The sequence below is a fragment of the Xiphophorus couchianus genome, chromosome 3 (assembly GCF_001444195.1).
Source record: "Xiphophorus couchianus chromosome 3, X_couchianus-1.0, whole genome shotgun sequence".
NCBI lineage: Eukaryota > Metazoa > Chordata > Actinopteri > Cyprinodontiformes > Poeciliidae > Xiphophorus > Xiphophorus couchianus.
In genome coordinates this window covers 7,374,843-7,390,434 of record NC_040230.1, presented here as the reverse complement: position 1 = coordinate 7,390,434, position 15,592 = coordinate 7,374,843, and positions in this window count along the sequence as shown.

Sequence of the window (15,592 nt, the reverse complement as noted above, 5' to 3'; positions counted from 1 at the left end):
CTATGATGACTTTCCTGACCAAAATCAAGAAATGTGTAAAAAAGCATCAAAGACAAAAAAAATAAGCACAGCAGAGAATGCAAATGAAGGTCGTCGAAAGGTGATGTATCTGCAAAACCAATGACCAATAAGGCAAAAGTAACTTTAGATTTATACAGTGACAAGGAGTTCTAGCGAAATGCCAACTGAGTGCAGCAGCTTGGAGACATAACAAACTGGCACCATACTCAGGGATTTAAAAGCACTCTCCAACACACAGGCCACTTGTGATTCACCATAGTTTTAAATAACTGCTTGCAATACAAACTAATTCAAAAGAATGACATTTTGGCAACATTCAGATTAAATGTTGTACTCTAAAGCCAGTTGTTGTCAGTACCTTCATTTTCCTTGATAACTGTGTAGCTTTGCATGAGGTAGTTTTGTTATGGTTCTGTAAATCTCACTTTTCTCCACTTAGCCAGTCTATGTGTGGGAAAGCTATCAAAACTTTCTCTTGATGTCTCAACATTTGACACACCACCTGAGTACCTGTGTTAATTGCTAAGGTTGCTGTTGTAGATCTATTAACTCAAAATGAATAAAAGCATTTAAGGTTATATTTTCTCTGTTTATTCATGAACCAGTCCAACAAGTTCTAATTTGGTTTTGCTATTTGATGCACTTTTTCCTGTTATGTTGTACTATATTTATTCAACAATTGAGACTGATTCTAGAGTTTAACTTAGCATTTGACTGCAGAACTGGATTCCCATGATTAAGGGGGAACCTTTCAAATGATAGAAGGTGTTACACTGCCACCCCGTGTTGAAATTGTGGCAGAGCAGCTTAACCTAATCAACTCTAACTTTAATCTGAAGTTACTATTAAGTAGATTAAGTTCAATTGTTAACAAATTTGTCACCCACATTTGTCAGAATAGTGTTATTGCACTCTCAACCTGATGTCACATTTGTGGCTCTAAGGCCTGATTTAAAAGATAGTCATCTTCAAACACATGACCCGCTGTGCCTTATGGATGTTATTGGATGATTATTGGATGAGAGCCTTGCAATCAAAACCAAAGTCAAAGGATAGTGGTTATCATCTCTCATTTTACGTATTCATGTTATTTGCGGAAATTTGTAAATATATTATAGTGGCACATGTTGCAATGCTGACCAGTAATGAGAAACAGCATGTTATTTATTACATTACAGAGCTGAAACATTTTAACATGAAAAATTAGTAGAAATACAAACAAATAGTTTAAAGGGAATCAACAAAACTGAAACAGTTATATGGTGCTCAGAGGTCAGTTTTTGAGATGGTCACTGTTTGTTTTTTCATGCCGCCGTATCGCTCTTCGGGAGGTTTTCACATAGTTCTTCAGCCCAGTAAAAGTGAGTTTATCCAACAATTTTCTCTAAATTTAGCAGATGTGCAGTGATAAAAACAAAAATAATCAATAAACTACAAAATATTATATCATGTTTATTTGTTGCTGTGAATGTGATTTCTCTGTGAACCAGTCATTTTTACTTGTAAAGTCTCTGGTACTGAATATGTCCTACTGAAACCGGTGGGAGATGGATGAAGATAGAGAAGAACCTCACCTCACCTCAGAGTGTGCTCTCATTCATGAATCCAATCAATCACATTTATTTTATAGTCTCAGTCACCTCTTTAATGGTTTATTACACCCGTAATGTAAGTAATCAGTTTCCATAAAAGATGTGCTATGTTTTACCTTCTTGCATAATATATTGAACCGTGCTAATAAAACTGTCACAAAACTGTAGGGAAGCAGCCAGAGCTGAGATGTGCAGTACCTCTACTGCCCTCTTCTGTACAGAGACTGCAAGCACCAAACACTGGCTAAAAATTAGAATGTCAGATGTTGTGGAGTATGAATTGATTTCTTTGATCAGACAAAATAAAACTGGAAACTCAAAACAGGACTTTCCATCTAAAAATGAAGAAAAATAAAGGGAACAGAGACATCCAGGGATGTCATCTCTGGATTGTATAATCTCTTTAAGGAAGCAGTACTGTCTGTCCATCCATTGCTAAAACAAACAAAGGAGACCATTTCAAATAATTGAAAACATTTTTCCACCTCTAATTTTGAAGCATGCTGTTTACCTCAATTCTGGGGGTTAAAACTAGTTTCTAAGATTGAAAATATGTTTAAAAGCTGCAAAAACCAACTTCTACTTAGCTGCATACGTTTGGACTCATTTAAACTTAAGATTTTGCTGACCTACCTTTACTTTTTATATCAAGATCTTACATCACTTTGGTAAACGTACCCACTCTGGCTTGCAAAAGTTTTGGACTTTTTGTCCAAAGCCCTTTTGACCACACAGCTTTTTTTGCAGACACATGAAGATTTGATCCATAACTTCTTACAGTCATTGATCAGTTCAATTACCCTCAAAGCTTTTACTTATACAGGTGTTTCTCAGTATATTACTATATTGTCAAAATTTTCATTTATTTTAGTGACTTTGTTGATATGGTAAATCATGCAAAAGGAGTGTTGACCAAGTATTATTGTTTATGCTATGAATGGCAGGCTTTTCATTTGGCTCATTTGTTGGATTTTAATTATCTGTAAGCCATAATTAGCAAAGTGAGCAATTAACTCTGTGTGAAATGAAACTATAAAACAGTTTCATTATAAATAGACTACTGAATGACACTGCCTTTTTTAATAATCTAATTCACCCTGTAAAACCTGTTCAACCTCAGCTCATGCTGTGGAACATTAAAAATCTTTGTGATGCCACAAAAGATCAATTTGTTTTACTCAAGCTAAGAAGAAAGTACATCTTCTGTCATTTCAAGGGTTTAATGTACACATTTCATTTACTTGGTTATGTCATGATGGATTACTATTTTCAGACCCACATGCAGAACACAATACAGGAGAGGTATGTATGGTAATTGGTTTATTGTGAAACGGTAGGTAAAGGATGTGGAGGCTCTGGTCTGGTCCAGGGAGGAAACGGTTTCACGGAGCGACCGGCTCTTTGTGGTTCGATGGTGTGAGATCCAGGAGGGTTTACTGGGAGGTTCGGGGTCTTTGTCTTTAGGTGGTCCAGGTGGTCCGGTGCCTGACGGCTGGTGTGCAGGAAGAAAACGGGGGAGTGCGTCGGAGGGCGGACAGGTAGGCTCGGGCTTGGCGGGGACAAAGGAGCGGTGCAACTGCCAGTCGTGGAATCCGGGGGGGGGGAACTTGTAATCAGACAGAGGAGGTGAGTCTGGGGGCTCGGGCAACCAGTGGGTAGGACCCACGGCGTCACGAGGGGAATCTCGATCAGAGAAGCAAACAGGATCCGTAACAGCTTCTCCGGAGGGAAAAACCTGAAGGCAGAAAACAACAGGAAAAAAGTCACTGGGGAATTAAGATCAACGAGGATTCAGATCAACGAGGAAAGATCAGAGGCTAGTTCTAGGAGGCTCAGAGGTACCGTTTCTGGCTAACACTCGGGCGCTGAAGGACTGGCAGGAGCCTCCTTTAGTACACGCCGCTGATGAGTTGATCAGGTTCAGGTGTGCTTGATGGCGGTCTACACACACACTCCAGTCGGGTGAGTATGGCGCCATCTGTCGTGAAAGGTGAGTGTATGCACAGAAAAACCCACAAAAGAACCAAAGGAACCCCGAACCACAACAGTACCCCCCCCTCAATGGCCGCCACCTGGCGGCCTCGAAGAACCGGACGTCAGTGAGGAACGGTAGTCGGTGATGAGGGATGGATCCAAAATAAAAGAACCCGGGACCCAAGAACGCTCCTCCGGACCGTAGCCCTCCCAGTCGACGAGGTACTGCCAGCCGCGACCTCGCCGACGGGAGTCCACGATCCGGTGGACGGAATATGCAGGGTGGCCATCAACGTCACGGGGGGGAGGAGGGGCGTCGGCTGGAGGGCAGAGCGGGCTGGTCCGGACGGGTTTAATGTGGGACACATGGAAGGTGGGATGGACGCGGAGGGAAGTAGGCAAACGGAGACGGACAGCGGATGGAGTGATTACGGCTTCTATAGTAAATGGACCAATATAACGGGGAGCTAATTTTCTAGACATAGATTTGAGGGGAATGTCTCGGGAGGACAACCAAACCTGTTGACCGGGTGTGTAGGTGGGAGCAGGAATCCTCCTGCGGTCAGCCTGGCGTTTAATCTGTTCGACAGTGCGGTTGAGATTGGCTATAGCAGCCTTCCAAACCCTCTGACAGCGACGGATGTGGTGACGGACGGAGCTGACAGAAATATTCTCTTCCTCAGCTGAGAGTAGAGGTGGTTGATAGCCGAGGGATGCTTCGAATGGGGACAGACCTGTAGCAGCGGAAACATGGCTGTTATGGGCATACTCCACCCAAGGGAGATATTGAGACCAGTCAGAGGGGTTGGAGGATGAGAAACAACGAAGGGTGGTTTCAAGATCCTGATTGAGACGTTCTGTTTGGCCATTGGACTGCGGATGAAAACCAGATGTGAGTGAAACATTGGCGTGTAATGCAGAACAAAAATTCTTCCAAACCTGGGAGATGAATTGGGGTCCTCGATCCGATAGGATGTCCTGCGGGATGCCATGAAGCCGGAAAACGTGTTTGACCAGAAGTTGTGCCGTTTGGAAGGCCGTGGGTAATTTACGGAGGGGAACGAAATGGCAAGCTTTGGAGAAGCGGTCAACAATGGAGAGGATGGTGGTCATGCCTTTGGAGGGTGGCAACCCGGTGACGAAGTCTATCGATATGTGGGACCATGGGCGCTTTGGAATAGGAAGTGGCTGAAGGAGACCAGCCGGGGGTTGATGGGATGTCTTATTACGGGAACAGACGGTGCAGGCTCGAACATAATCCCGGACATCTTTGTGAACGGACGGCCACCAGAACCTTCGGTTGACTAGGGCGATGGTGCGACTGATGCCAGGATGACCAGAAAACTTTGATGCGTGGATCCACTGAAGAAAACGGGCCCGGGCGGAGGAAGGAACGAAGGTCTTATTGGGTGGACAGGCCTCAGGAGCTGGGTCGGACAGTTGTGCTTGTTTTATAATGTCTTCTATTTCCCAGGTTATTGCTGCAACTGTGCAACTGGGAGGGAGGATGGTGGCTGGAACCTTCTCAAAGTTGTCAGGTGAGTAGAGACGGGAAAGGGCATCAGGTTTTATGTTGCGAGATCCTGGGCGATATGAAATAGAGAGGTTGAATCGGGAGAAGAATAACGACCAGCGTGATTGTCGTGGATTTAGCCGTCTCGCGGAACGTAGGTAGGACAAATTCTTGTGGTCGGTCCAAACCAAGACTGGAAGCTCTGCCCCCTCCAGCCAGTGTCTCCACTCCTCCAGGGCCAATTTTATGGCTAGTAGTTCCCGGTCCCCCACATCATAGTTCCTTTCAGGTGGTGTTAATCTGCGTGAAAAAAAGGCACAGGGGTGAGTTTTATTGTCTTGGGGTGAAATCTGAGACAATACTGCTCCAACTCCGGAATCAGACGCATCCACTTCTACGATGAACTGCCTAGAGGGGTCCGGTTGAATGAGGATGGGTGCGGTGGCAAAGAGGTTCTTGAGACGAGAGAAGGCAGCCTCAGTCTCCGGGGTCCAACTGAAAGGAATCTTGGTAGAGGTTAGAGCGGTAAGAGGTAAGGCTGTCTGACTGTAATTGCGGATGAAACGACGGTAAAAATTGGCAAATCCGAGGAAACGTTGTAGCTGTTTGCGGGTCTCTGGTCTTGGCCACTCCAGGACCGCCCGAATCTTTTCCTCCGTCGGCCTTACCTGTCCGCCCCCAAGAATGAAACCCAGAAATGACACAGACGACTTGTGGAATTCACACTTTTCTGCCTTGACATATAGCTTGTTTTCTAAAAGTCTCTGCAAAACCAGATGGACGTGATGCTTGTGTTCATCTAAGGATTTAGAGAAAATCAGAATGTCATCGAGATAAACGAATACAAAAATGTTTAGGAAGTCTCTTAAAACATCGTTTATCAGAGCTTGGAAAAAGGCAGGAGCATTCGACAATCCAAACGGCATAACAAGGTACTCAAACTGCCCAATGGGTGTTTTAAATGCCGTCTTCCATTCGTCTCCCTTACGAATGCGCAGAAGGTGATAAGCATTTCTTAAGTCCAGCTTGGAGAAAACTGTTGCTCCATGGACTGGTTCGAAAGCTGATGACAGCAGCGGAAGGGGATATTTGTTTTTAACTGTAATATTATTTAGTCCCCTGTAGTCAATGCATGGTCTCAATGAGCCATCTTTTTTCCCCACAAAGAAAAACCCTGCTCCCAGGGGTGACGAAGATGGGCGGATTATGCCAGCGGCTAACGACTCTTTAATGTATTTTTCCATGGTTTCTCTTTCAGGACGGGAGATGTTATACAATCGGCTGGAAGGTAATGGGGCACCGGGTAAGAGATCTATGGAGCAATCGTACGGACGAGAAGGAGGTAGAGAGAGAGCCTTAGACTTACTGAAAACGGGAGCGAGATCATGGTATTCTGGAGGAATGATGGACAGGTCGACTGGATCAGCCTCTTGCGGCTCAGCCGGCGGAGGACCTGGGGGAACAGCTGAGCGGAGACATGATGAGTGACATGACGTGGACCAAGATTCTACACGCCTGTCTGACCAGTGAATTTGTGGGTTGTGTTGTTGCAACCATCGAAACCCAAGGATTATAGGCGAGTTGGATGTGGGAAACACGAAAAATGAAATGAACTCACTGTGATTACCGGAGATTATGAGGTGAAGTGGTTTGGTTTGGTGGGAGATCTGTGGAAGAGTCTTCCCATCTAGGGCAGTAACTCGCAATGGAACAGACAAAGGTTCGGTTTCTATGGCCATTTGTTTAACCAAGGACTCGTCTATGAGGTTCTGTTCGCAGCCAGAGTCAACAAGGGCAGACAACGGGACGGAATGATTGTGATAAATTATTGTGGCAGGTAATAATAATCGAGGAGAGTCTTTGCTTAACAAGTGGTCCGCCAACCTCCTCGTTTCTAAAAGCGGACCTGGGGGTTTAAACGGACAGGGCACTGAGCGAGAAAATGACCAGGGGAACCACAATAAATGCATAGGCGGGCTGATATGCGTCGTTGCCGCTCCTCAGGAGTTAGCCGAGTCCGCCCCACCTGCATGGGTTCGGGCTCCTGGGGAGCTCGGGGAGGAGAGACCCCCGGAGTGAGAGTCAAACCCCCCAACTGTTTCACTGGCAGATTTCTCCGGCTCCTTTCTCTAGCGCGAGACCGGATTCTAATGTCAAGACGAATAGTTAAATCTATCAACTCGTCTAACGTTTTTGGTTCGTCTAGTGTAGCTAGTTCGTCTTTTAATGATTCGTTCAGGGCATTAAAGTATGCACTCTTTAATGCCGCTGCATTCCAGCCAGTCGCTGCAGCTTTAATGCGGAAATCCACCGCAAAGTCAGCGACGGTTCGGTGCCCCTGCTTAATGTTCCATAATTCACGGGAATTAAAGGATTTGTCAGAATCGTGGCTGAAAACTTGTCTGAACTCCTTTAAAAAATCTTCAAACGAGCACCCGTACTGAGCTGGATCCGGAAAACGGGCCTCTGCCCATAATAACGCTCGTCCAGACAACAAAGACAGAACGTACGCAATCTTTGCGCCGTCTTGGGAGAAACTTTGTGGGGCATGGTTAAAGATGATTGAGCATTGAAGCAGAAATCCATTACATTTACTTATATCACCTGAGAATCTCTCCGGAGTTGGAGGACGGATGTCGGAAAACGTAGGCTGGATTGCGGGGACCGGAGCTGGATCGGGTGCGGGAGCTGGGGTCGGAGCCCGAGGAGTGGAACCCTGGAGAAAATGTGCTAATTCGGTTAATCGTTGATTAGTCTCTGCTTGCTGTCTGCTTAGTTCTCTTAATACGGTTTCGTGTGTTTGTAGAAGTGACTGTTGGTCGGACAATGTTCTCCGTATTGCGTCTGCTGGACTGAGTGTTTGGCCCGAGTGTTCTGTCATGATGGATTACTATTTTCAGACCCACATGCAGAACACAATACAGGAGAGGTATGTATGGTAATTGGTTTATTGTGAAACGGTAGGTAAAGGATGTGGAGGCTCTGGTCTGGTCCAGGGAGGAAACGGTTTCACGGAGCGACCGGCTCTTTGTGGTTCGATGGTGTGAGATCCAGGAGGGTTTACTGGGAGGTTCGGGGTCTTTGTCTTTAGGTGGTCCAGGTGGTCCGGTGCCTGACGGCTGGTGTGCAGGAAGAAAACGGGGGAGTGCGTCGGAGGGCGGACAGGTAGGCTCGGGCTTGGCGGGGACAAAGGAGCGGTGCAACTGCCAGTCGTGGAATCCGGGGGGGGGGAACTTGTAATCAGACAGAGGAGGTGAGTCTGGGGGCTCGGGCAACCAGTGGGTAGGACCCACGGCGTCACGAGGGGAATCTCGATCAGAGAAGCAAACAGGATCCGTAACAGCTTCTCCGGAGGGAAAAACCTGAAGGCAGAAAACAACAGGAAAAAAGTCACTGGGGAATTAAGATCAACGAGGATTCAGATCAACGAGGAAAGATCAGAGGCTAGTTCTAGGAGGCTCAGAGGTACCGTTTCTGGCTAACACTCGGGCGCTGAAGGACTGGCAGGAGCCTCCTTTAGTACACGCCGCTGATGAGTTGATCAGGTTCAGGTGTGCTTGATGGCGGTCTACACACACACTCCAGTCGGGTGAGTATGGCGCCATCTGTCGTGAAAGGTGAGTGTATGCACAGAAAAACCCACAAAAGAACCAAAGGAACCCCGAACCACAACAGGTTATTATATTTAGTTAAGTCTGAAGTCATGTATTAAAAAAGCAGACAATCAAGTGTTAATTTATCAAACAAAGACAAAGCAAAATTGAAAGTTTTAGAACAATTGAGTTAATCCCTCCCAAGAATAATAATTAAAAGTAACAACTACACATGGGGAGTTCACTTTTTCCATGACTGTAAATGAGCTCATGTGAGAAGCAGCAGAGTTATTTGTTGGTATGGGAACAATCCAAACAGTTGTCCAGCTGCTGTACTGAAAGCAAACAATAACCTTACTGCTCATAAAGATTCCCATCATTTGACAGTTACTGTCAACACATTTTATCATGACTAATCCTCCTCTGCTGAGCTTCCGAACAGTGCTTGCAGCATTAAGTGTGGTTGAGCTGCTTGGACAAAGGTTATGGAGTACTAACATTGTTTTAGAATATAATCCCATTGTCAAGTAAAGTACACAGTGTCTGTCATCTTTGTGTTTGTCTTCTTAAAATAAGTTGTTGTTTTTGTGACTGTAATGGTTTTATAAGATAAAGAGAGTCTAACTCAGTTAAATGAGAAAACAGTTCAGCCCCAAAAATAAATTGAACAAATGTTCAAGTAAACAAAACAATTTGCAACTGGTTATTTTGTCTAATTGAGGTTGTACATTATTCAGATGGTGGAATTTGTTTTTGTAGTGTCTGGTAATTTACAATAAATTCACTAGATAAATGCGTTTTTCCTTTAAAAGGAGTCCATTGCCTTTTATTAGGATTTAATGCATTACACCAAAACAGTAGAGCCTGATTGTAAAATGGACAGAAAAATATGGATACACTATCCACAGCCTTGACCGTTTGAGACGCATCCTGAAAGATGTACCTGAAAGGTGATTCTTCAAAGTATTGGCACAGAAAGATCAATGCAAAGCACAAAGATTTTTATTTATACATGGAAACAAATGAAACCACATATCCCTTTTTGTCCACTTCAAAAGTATGTTCTACTTTGTGTTGATCTATCACAAAATATTTTCATAAAATATTTTGACAGTTGTGATTGTTGCGTGACAAAAGTAAATTTTAAAGAGCAGGAATGCTACTTGCGCAGATAAACATAACACTGAGATGGGAATTTTTTATCTTTCCTCCCTCAGTTTGCAGTTGCATGCATTCACTTTTGAGGACAGAACTGCACCAACTTCTTTTGCAAGAGTAAATATGCCAATAATGTGCTTCAAAAGTAATTATTATGGCTTTTTCATATAGGAATTCATACGTTTTATTGATTTGTAATGACTACTTGTGGACAAACTTGAAAAAAGAACAAATTGATAAGTTTACAAACATCTTTGCTTTTTTGTTTTCTTTGTAAAATTACATAAACATTGGTATTGCACATATAACTACAGTTACGATGTACCTTTTCTGATAATATTATTTTTTCTTTCTTGACAGGCAAAGAAAAACTTGAAGCAAAGAGCTGAAAATAACTCTTGAGCTGTGTTTAAAACTGAGTCAATGTTTTAGTTGCAGGAAAAAGACATTACTGTTATTTACATCAGAGGTCATCCAGCATTAGGTAGGTCTGACGTAACATTGAGTGACCCTTTTTAAGCTGCCAAGAGAGGTAGAGACAGCTCTGTAATGGCATATGTAAAGTTGCATCTGCATTGCAGCTTTAGGTTTTACTGAAGCAATGACAGAAGGTCTGTTCAGCCAGTTGTGTGATCTAACGCATTGTGTAACATTCAGTACATGAAGGAGGCTGGCTGAACTGGATTGTGACAGATTAGATGGCAGTAATATGACGTTGTGGAGTTACTGGTGGGCAGTGGAGAGACTTTTTTTTTTTTTTTTACTGTAATTTAGACCAGTGGTTCCCAACCCTGGTCCTCAGGCCCCCTTTCCTACATGTTTTAGATGAGTCTCTGTCCCAGCACACCTGAATCTATTGATTGCATGACCTCCTCTGCTGTTTATCACACAGTTATGTAATTCAGGCGTGTGGCAAAAAGAAGACACCTAATCATGGTTTGAGGACCAGGGTTGGGTACCACTAATGTAGAAAACACAGTGATAGGTTTATTTTAATTCCTAACCTGCAAAGAATCAACCAGAGACACAATTTTCTTTTCTGCAGAACAGGAGAGTGGACCCGAGACACGGAAAGTCGCTGTCAAACACTGTCTGGGATCAACTCTGCCCGATTTTTATCTGCATTTGGCTTTATTAGAAAATACAAGGAAGGAGGTTGGGCTTTTTCACATAGTCACACAAAGAATTTGACCAATGACCTTTGCTACAGGGTGTTCTGGAACCTTCTGTGGGCATGCCCTTACAAGGGCATGAGGCTGACCGCAACTACTCAGTTTCACATGAAGCTCATAACACAGGAATGTGCAACCATCTCTAGCCTCCAGGCAAACATCCTAAAAATGGTTAATAGTGTTTCACAGAAGAAAAGGAGTCAAGTAAACAACACACAAAATAATAATATGAAAACATAACCTTTCAAATAAACTCATAAGTAAATGAACTTAGATAATTTTTCTAACACACAGGTGTGGTTTTAGGCATGTGTCACATGCTGTTAATAGATTTTACCCTTAAAAATAAAAGATGTCTAATATTAGTTTATGCTTAGGACTCTATCAACCCTGCTGACTTTGATTCCTCTTGTGAAGTTATCCTTGCTTAAAGATGTTCTTTTGTTTTGCTGTGTAGGTTGCAAATGTGTGAAAGATGCCCAACAAACCCCGCTTTCATTAACACAAGAACAAGTTGTATAAATCTAAGAACACAACAAACAGTGAAGATTCTACATAGGCACACATATTGATAAGTGAAGCTCAAACAATGAAATCTGTTTGGAACAGAAACTCTGTTTCAGGTTGGGCTGATAGGAAGGGAGACTGACCGACCATCTTTGGACTGATCTTTACCACCACTGTCACAGCTGTGTGACAATGCAGGTAGAGACGCACAACCATGGAATGAGGAACATAGATTTCTCTTTCCAGTCTATTTAGGTTCATCAAGCATGAAACATTGAACTGTTTGTGGTTCTCTGTTTATCTGGGAAAAGGTTAAAATAATTTTATACAAACAGTGAGAATTCTATGGTCAAAACACTATATAATATAATCATTTAGTGATGTGATGAAACAGCTGGTTTTACAAATGTTTTTCTTCGTAAATAACTAAAATAATTGGTCTGAACAAAGTACACTTAATTCATTTGGTGTGAAACATACAACATATCAGTTCAATTTGAAATGTATAATTAAACTTTGACTTTTTACTGAACAATCATCTTTTAATAAATTACGTATTTACACTAGCAAGAAATCTGAAATTCTTTTACATGTTTTCTAATTTTGGCAAATAAAATCTAGTAAACTTGTGCTGGTTTCAAAAATCTTTTCTCAAAAAGGGAACGTAAATGATCTTTGTTGTAAAAGAAAAAACAACAAAACAAAACAAAAACTTTTGTTCTATTTAAATCCTGTTTTGTCTGAATAAAATGCATAAAAGTTTGCAAGTAACCCGAACCATAGCAAGCAAAAGGTGACAAGCAACTTCTGGAGAAAGATTAGATCAGACAGATGTACTTAGACACAGTCATGACAAAGAATGAGGATATAATTTGAACCTGGAAGAAAAACTGGAAATCATTCATCACTGTGTCATTCTGACATCACAGACAACAGTCAGGTGTTGTTGCCTGCATGCATGTGACAATCAAGTTCAACCAAGTTCATGGGCAAAGATATAGATAGAGTGCATGTGGAAAGGATTAATAACTTGGCGTTTTTTCACATTTTATCATGTTACAGACTTATTCCAAAATGAATTAAACATATTATCCCTTTATCTTGTAGCTGCTGAACAGGAATTCGACGGTGAAGAATTTGAACCCTGTAGGCCTCATCTGGGTTTTCTGTGGGGGTTACTATCACTAACCAGGAAGGCATTTGTTACTGAGGCCAAACCACTGAAAAGTTCTTCAGAGAGGAATTAACAGATAAAACAATGCCTCTTTTATACAGTAACTGATGCATTTCATAATCTTCTCTCTGACCCTGCACTATTTATTTTAGTGCAGGGTTTAGTTTTTGTTTTTTTCTTTTTGCCAGTGTCATTTCTGCACAGCACACACATACAGAGGTCAAAACATCATTACCAAAAGCAGATTGTCTTAACTGAGCTTCTGCTTTGTCATCTGTTTTACCTGGGTTTGCCCAATTTTAAAAGGGAAACTAGACAACTGCTCCACTGACTTTGCAAATTGAGTCATGTTTGTGTGTAATAATAATAATTCACCAACAAATTGTGTTGAAAACATTAAGAAAGAGTCATACCCATAATAAAATCTAATAAATTGGTTAACAGGAACAGATATAGGGAAAATTGATTCATATTTATAATGTGCAGTGGATTGAGCTAAAGGCTCGTGGTCTTCAGCCAAAGACAAAAAAGGAACCCAATAACTGCTAGAAATCCATTTTTATGTGTCTTTTGTGAAGAAGAAAGTTGCACTCAGAGACTTCTTGAGTGGCTTTCGTGTTGTTTCTTTTAGTGTTTTTTGGTGCAGTTTTTCCACAAACAGGATTGAAACAGATTTTTCAAAGGGTTTGCTTTGCAATGCAGCATGAAAACAAACCCTACCAGCTGAAAATGCCACAGATGTTGTAATTTTTCTCTCCAGTCGAACCGAGTCTACTATCAGGTGTGAAAACACACTAAAATTTGGAAGTATGAATCATTTAATTCACATTGTCAAAAGTCTGGTGTCATCTGTTTAAAAGAAAACCCAAAGTGTGATGGTGCCACCACACCACATCTCTGTGGGTGTTCTTTTGTTGATGTGCTGTTGATTTTGTAACAAATCTACCATTGGAAATTATGGCCTAAAGGTTTCAGTTTGATTTCGTGAGACGATAACAATTACTCCCACAAGATTTTACAGGTTTTTGGCAGGCTTGGTTGTTGTATCTGAATAAAATAATCTTGTGCAAGCCTGATTGAGTCCTCTCCACACAGACAAAAATAACATCTACTGAATACTGACTTGAAGGGACATTGAAGGGACCGCTTTCAAATTGACATGAAAAGGACTTTTGTCTTTTTTTTTTTGTCAAAAAAGTCCAATTTTGTTGATCATGATGGATTTGTAAGAGCGATGAAAAGGAGAAAATATTCAAAGGGGATGAGTACTTTTATAGGCACTGTATGCCAATACAGAGCCAGCTCAGAATAAACAGCTGCTTTAGCTATAAGCCATAACAAAAAGAATAGACTGATGCCCAATTTCAATAGTTGACAGGTTGTGTTCCCCCTCCCATTAAATCTAATGGTTTCTGATATACTGTGTTCTTTCTGCTGTTGGTTAAAACATATTCTAAATCAAATTTCAGTTAAAGCTGTTGTGCCTCTAACTAATTCAACTGGACCCTTCGCAAGTTTGCTTGCTGAATATTCTTGGAAGTTGTGTTTGATGATAACATTGGTTTGCATGTTCTGTGAGGATTTACAGTCAGTACATGCCTAAAAAATTCTTAAGCCCACAAAAGAAATTCCAAGTATGCTAGTTCCGTGGAAGGAACCAGAAACAAAAGCAAGAGACAAAAAAATAAGAGTTAGAAATTTATTTCTCAGCTTATCAAAAATTGAATACCACAGGCTTCAGAATATAAAGTTTGCATAAAAGTCTAGCTATCATGTAATTTTCAGTCATACTGTGGTAGGTCAGACTGTAATCATCCTCAAAAATCATCCCTCTTTGTTTTTCACATGATGATTAGTATTGCCAGTTAATTACATGCAGAGGACCAGCCAAAAAGTTGTGGACCTGACAGGTCAAACGGGTTTGAGCTGAAAGGGAATGTACCAGGAAGTGGTTAATGTCTCGTCACTCCTTTTCTTTTATGACTTTTGACTTCAATGGTCATCCCAAACATAGCATATCAGAAAACACTGAAGATAAAGATCCCTGGTGTGTGCTACTTGTTTTTCATTGGACGTTCACAGAAATACAAAACTAATGCAATTCAGTCCGTCACAATAAAGTTTTTTTTTTTTTATTGTAATCTCGTTAGATACTTACTCTCTAAATGAATCTAAGTATCAGTCCTCACACTCTGTCTAATGTAATACAAAGTTGGATTGTAAATTCTTGATGTTGCTGTTTATAAAGTAAATCAACTCTGGTGAGTAAACAATAGCTACTTTTAAAAGAGCTTTGACTAATTTTAGTAACTTTAATGCAGTGTTTTGTTTTAATTTAACTTTCTACTTCAGCATTTTGAAGTAGTATAAACTGCTCTGTAAGTATCATTTGATAAAGAATTTTGGATATTATGTACCTATTAATAGCTATTAATTAGCCCATAATGTTCAAAACCAAAACCTTCATATTGGGAGGAAAGAAAATTTAGGTGACTTTGAAGGTGGCATTGGTCCCAGATAGAATTTTAGTATATCATCTCTCAGATGTACAGCAAAAGGTCCACAAAAAGGAGAAAACCCAGTGATTCCCAGATGTTTAGTCAAAAATGCCTTGTTGATGTCACAGAAGAAAGGGTTCGCTGGCTTAGGCAGATAGAAAAGCAGCAAAGGTATCTAAGAGACACATAGATCCTTTATGGACTACAGGAGTAACTTGGCAATTTCCAGGAATCATATTCTGTGTTGTTTTATGATTTGATCCTTATATTTGTCAAACAATTACAACTAGACAGTGCATCATATATTTTACATCTTTTCTTCATGGCAAACAATATACATTTTCTATGTTAAGTGACTTTCTCAGTACTTTTTCATAACCCAACAGGAAA